The sequence below is a fragment of the Cydia pomonella genome, chromosome 2 (genome assembly GCF_033807575.1).
Source record: "Cydia pomonella isolate Wapato2018A chromosome 2, ilCydPomo1, whole genome shotgun sequence".
Lineage (NCBI taxonomy): Eukaryota > Metazoa > Arthropoda > Insecta > Lepidoptera > Tortricidae > Cydia > Cydia pomonella.
In genome coordinates, this window is record NC_084704.1 from 36,245,619 (window position 1) to 36,252,173 (window position 6,555).

Here is a 6,555-nt window from a genome sequence, read left to right on the forward strand (position 1 = left end):
ACACAAGCATTACAAATGTTAATTAAATAAAAAAACACCAAACCAGTGAAACTTAAAATACCGAGTAAAAAACATTACTTAAAAAGCTATCATGCACATCATTAAACCGAAACCAACGACCTGCTCTAATAGACAACACCTCTTGCAAACGCAACTTGCTTATTTACATAAAAATATATGACCATATTAGTGAAACAAAATCACCAAGTTAAAACACGTCAATTAAAACCTATTATTGAATTATTAAACCGAAACCTGCCCTAATAGACTCAACACGTCTTTCAAACCCTAAACACCTATTTAGAAAAACGTGCGTTTACTAAACCTGCAAATATCATCAAAACTACTTTTAGGTTTTGATAATCCCTGCACGTTCCACGCGTTATTTAAAAAACACAAGGATTACACGTTTTAATGAAATAAGAAATGACCAAATCAGTAAAGCAAAGCTTAAATCACCAGCTAAAAAACACCAATTAAAAACTATCTTGCACATTATTAAACCGAAACCAGCAACCTGCCGTAAAGCTTTGCGAGCGAGACAGCGCTATGGTCATTACATAGCGATGTCTCGTTTGCACAACGCCACACGCCACGGCGCGCGGATCCGCGTCCATGTGTTCGAGCCGTAATAGACTTAACAGTCTCAACACCTCTTGCTAACGCTAAATATTTATTTAAAAAAACATGCATTTACCTAAACTGAAAATAGGTTGAAAGCTGATTGATTTTTTTAAATGATAATTTCTGATTTAGGCTTTAAATAACAGTCTATTTGTATTGTAACATAATTCTGCGGTCTTTTTTAACAAAATGAGCCAAAACACTATCGTAAAATTCGTGACGTTTTTGAATTTTTAGCAGTAAATGTTTTTCTATTGAAATTATGGCCAACTTTGACAATCTTTCTTCTTTTTGACAATTTCGCGTGTAGGTATGAATGCGCTTCAAGGCCGAAAACGATCTTTCCGCGGATACAACCGATACGGGAAGAGTCAAAAAAATGTGACACAAAGTTAAAAGTTGCGAGAATATGTCCCTCAAGGATGAATTGTGGAGGTACAAATAAAGTTCGTACGCGTCTAATGTATTTAGACTTGGCGAGGTGTACATAACATTTAATTCATTTTTTAAGGCCGTGAAATTGAAAACATTTGGAAACTCGTTCATTAAATCGGATATTTTTTCATCGGGGAATAATCTGCAATATTGGGTGTATTTGTGTTTGTTTAATAAATCCAAGAAAGTGAGTTTATTCAATGATCGATATCGGGAATCTATTTGAATTAAAACGTTATCAATAATTTTTTATATAGTAGTTTATACTGAGTTTTTAAGTCCATTTCTGTGTTTAATCGGCGACGACGTCGCGGGGGCTCACTATAGCCTTGAATTCCTTCGAATATGGAATCAAATATTCAGAAACTCCTCTGTTAGCCAAGAGCGAAATGAGTCATTTAATAAATAATCTACTACACAACAATCGAAGTGGACTAACGCGGCCATAAGTAAAATAAAAGAAAGTACCTTTTCCTAAAAACAAGGTCAGTCCCTTGAAAACACCTGCGCTACGAACAATATCCAACACTTATACGCACAAAATTTCACTGGTTTTGGTTTAGTAACATAATAATATATAAAATGCACAAAACTAACTAAAATCAGATAACACAAGCCTTGGGAACAACCGAGACGGGAGTGTTGTCATAACATTATTCCATTTTCACCCACGAATTCTAAAACCTATTACTACAAACCTTCAAACAGAACTTTCTTTGAAAAAACGTTCGTTATCAAATTACAAAAATTGAAACTACATAAGTTTCTTGGATTATGTAATAAAATGTATCTTTTTTTAAAGGTTTTTACAAACCTTGGTATTAATTATAGCAAAATACAATAAAATTTTACCCGTTTATTCAATTCAATGTTTTTGTATGGCAATATTAAGCATACGCGCGGCAAACGCCACTCGATTCAAAATTGTGAAACATTACACTCTAATATAAATCTTACCCTTTTGTATTTAAAGTTTAAATTCAAATAAAGCAGCATGTTAATATAACGGACGTTGTTGCGGCCGTGTACTACGGGGCCTACCGCGAACGCCTTGGTTTGCAAATATTGCGAGCACCTTTCTCTGTCACTCTAGTTACACCATGATTGGAGTAAAAGAGAAAGTTGCCCGCAATTTGCGTACTTCGGGGTTCGCGGTAGGCCCCGCAGTACTCGCGTGAACTTTATGAATGTGTGTGTGCATTTTTCCAATATAAACCTTAATTATTACGTTTAAGGTTTTTATTCAAATGAATAACTCGATACAAGACCGAGTTGCTTTGAAGCTCATTCGCGCGGACTCTCTATAGCAAACTTTATGAGTGTGTGTGTGAGTTTTCGTATCCGTGTAGTGTCTTATGAATGAATAGTCAAGTTTAGGCTTAACTAGCTTGACTTTGCGCGCCCGCTCGTGAAGCTTTAGTAAATCGTGTTATCAATTCCAAGGTAATGTAAATACGTAGTGTTGTCAATGTGGATATATTTTTAATTTTAATGATGATTTATAAGTTTGGTATATGTAGCAATAAATTTTAGGCAAGCCGGTGGGAATCGAGTTGTATGGAGGCGCCGCCCCTGGTAAATAGTCAAGCGGCCGAATTATAATATAGTTGCCTTAAATCACCGCGGCACTACGTGCGCCGTGCACAACGACTTAGTAATTTAGGTGCACTTTGGAAATATTTTACACTTCAATGGCAGAATTATGAAATATAGCGGACACCTTGCAACGGGCACAGTACTGCGCCGACGCAGTAGTGACACCTGTTTCGGAAAATATTGATGACAATTTGTTCAGCCCTCTAAGTCACTTTCTTCCCTATTTAAGCCCAATATACTGCAATGGAAGTCGATCTGAGATCAAATATAAATTATATATCAGGTACAAAACAGCGTCCGCTCATGCTTAGACCACTCGGGCCGCCCCGGCTCCGGTCTCGGCCGAGTGGTCTAGACTTCTGCCACGAATGCAGAGGACGCTCGTTTGATTCCAGTCCTGGGAACTGGAGACCACGGCAACTTTTTTTTCGTATATGATACCTATTTCAATTTACGATATATTTTGTTATATGGTGTTAATTAACCATTATCTGTTGTCGGAAGTAGGATAATGGCTACACAGGAACTAATAAAACAGTAGATACTTATGAAACTCCAACTTTACAACTTTAGGACAAAATATAAAACTGCCAACATCTCTGGACGTAGTCCAGTGAGCAGTGCGCGTGCGGCCTCAAATGAAAATTTACGTTTTATATCTATATTTTTGATTTTTATACCGCCGACGCGTCTGGCTTCATCGTGATCTGTGGACGGAATTAGGATAATCACTACACAAGAAGTAAATATAAAGGTCCTTGTGAGACCTCAACCTTAAGATGAAATGTAAAACTGCCAGCATCTCTACTGCGCCGAGCGAGCCATGAGCATTGCGCGCGCGGCCTCTAATGAAGATTTACGCGCCTAAGCGATATATTGTTGTTTACAGCGCCAACGATACCGTCTGACTTAACCATTATCTCTAGATGGAATTATTTAGGACAATCAATCAGTACACAAGAACGAATATAAAGACATCTCTACTGCGCCCAGCGAACCATGAGCAGTGCGCGCGCGGCCTCAAATGAAAATTTACGCGCCTAAGCGATATATTGTTGTTTACAGCGCCAACGATACCGTCTGACTTAACCATTATCTCTAGATGGAATTATTTAGGACAATCAATCAGTACACAAGAACGAATATAAAGACATCTCTACTGCGCCCAGCGAGCTATGAGCAGTACGCGCGCGGCCTCAAATGAAAATTTACGCGCCTAAGCGATATATTGTTGTTTATAGCGCCGACGATAGCCGCGTCTGGCTTAACCATTATCTGTGGACGGAATTAGCCTCTATTTCTGTCCACCATTCGGAAATATTATGAATATTTCATACAAAATTTTCATATTGCTCTTATATTTCTATTTTAAACTAGCCTGCTAATTAAGTGTATATATTTGAATCTATTGTGCCTAATGTTGTCATGGCAGGTGATATACCTACATTGAATTTTCGTAACTGTTTGGTTCATATTGTATATGTACGCATTGAAAATGCAGCACTGTTCATTTTCATACCGGATTTGTTTCAAAAACGCCGAAACAGTAACTGAAAGTAATCGGTACCTCCTTTAATGGAATGTACTTACCTGGTTATGAAGCAGTGGCATAACTGGCCCGATGTCACTGGTTGCAGGGTCACTTTGCCACAAACAGAAATAATATAAATTAGAAAGGTTTCACATATACTTAGGTGCAGTCTTTTTTTCTGTGAGGAGGAAACAGACAATATAGCAGACGAATCGCCTGATGGTAAGCAATAACAGACACCTGCAACGCCAGAGGAGTAACTAGAGGGTTTTTTGAACGTTTGGAAGTCTGTCTGAAAAAATCATGACCAAGGTCTCCAGTGTTCAGAACGGGTCTCAAACCAGCGTACTCTATTTACGCGACACATGCCTAAACCGCTCGACCACCTGGGCTCGGTGGGATTGGCCGAAATTTTGAAGCATAGGTATGACAATTTCCGAAGGCTTGTGGCGGCCCCTGGCCATTCCTAAGGTAACAGTATGGTTCGATAAAACCACACTGAACATTTATTTCGTGTATAATATTAAATCATGCTATAATTCACATAAAATCGTAAGTACTTCGGTACGTAGTCATTACATACTTAATCTCATTCACATTTCAATTTCCTCATTGTTGATTTTAATTACATCATTTTTTAAATGTATGTGACAGATACGTATTTAACTATGAAAAGATCTAATTCTATCTAATTTCTAAATCTAATTCTTAAGGCTGCCTATTTCCACTGAGACTAAGATGAGCGGTGATGAGAAGAATAATCCAATAGCACTGGAGAAGAGACGTGGATTACATCCAAAGCTATTGGTTGATTCCTCTCATCTCCGCCTCAGCGGAGAGGTCCTAACCCACTGTAAACTATTTACATATAGAATGAAATAAAAATATTGTTACAACATGTACTAATACACCATCCGGCATAAATGTCAAACAGAACCGTTTAATTTTAGTGGTTCTCAAAAGTTCCTAGCCAAAATAAAGGCAATTTAACGGAACATTTGTTTTTACCGAGTACCAACTACCCGCTGACCACACAATGGCTTGTTCTACAGCCATCGACGGCTTCTTGGCAAGCTGCATTTAATTACGAGCCACTTTTTACTGAACGCGTTTGGCAGCCAAGTTGACACACAGGTCCTTTTTCCGGATAAAAGGCGCAGTCTTTTTGGTTGCATTTTTTCTTATTTGCATTTATGGACGCTTACAACTCCAGGAATTTCGTAGATGTGCAATGCCGACATTTTAAACACCTATATACAAATTTTACCCGTACTGCAGACGCTTGACAATTAAAACTTCAGGAGGGAATTAATTCGTCGGCTCCTTTGAAACTGCACATACCCTGCCGATGGCGGGCGGTGTGAAAACAGCCGAGGGTCACATATCAATCAATTATTAAGAGCACAATCCATAATATAAGAGATACGACACTCATAAAGAGCTAGTCTCTTCTATAATACACAGCGCGTTCTTAACACGCAGCCTTTGAATCTAGTCAAAGGGCCCAAGTACCATGTCGATTCCAACATTTCCAACTAATTGCCATAAAGTACGCTCCGGTGAAAATCGCCTTCATCAGCTTTCGAAAATTATTATGAGGCTAGTAGTTTCAGCTACCATTTTGAGTTCATCCAGGGTCGTCCTGTGCAGCGCTTTCCTGACAGGGTCAGATTTCATGAGCAACGTTTCATGTTGACCAACAGCCATCTTTTCCTCGAGCTATGTAGTCTATCCATCGCCGTACCTTTGGAACGTAGTAACATACTCGTAACTTTTTCTTGCTGTGAGTAATTCTGAATCACTCCGTAGGACATCACTGGCAAGTGGCAACAACACACACTGCTCGAAGAATTTAGTCTTCAGACACTGAGCAAATTTAGACAAGAATATATGACGCATCCCAAATGTAATTCAACCGAGTTACAGATAAAATGAGTTATATACTATTAATGTTACTCAGTGTGGTTCACACTAAAAATACTATTTAAAATGGCGTCTCACAATATCAGAATAGTAAATTTATGTAATGTTTCACGGCCCCAGCGACACCGTCACCCCGTATGTTTCCGCCGCACTTTTCTGGCAACTGCATCTGTCGTTTTTGTCCTTAATTTATACCACTGTCTCCATATTGGCCGCAACAGTTGCGCCAATCTGCGTTTTGCTAGTATATGGCTACATAGTACTTAAACATACGTAACCTTAAACAATCAGTTGATAGATTCCCCGTATGATGTTACGGCCCGATTCGAAATTTCAGATACGCCAAAGATTTCCGAAATACACGATATAGATTGGACGATATATCAGTACGATATTTTATTGTATTATTTTGTTTTAAATAATATTTACTATAAGTGCATAAATAA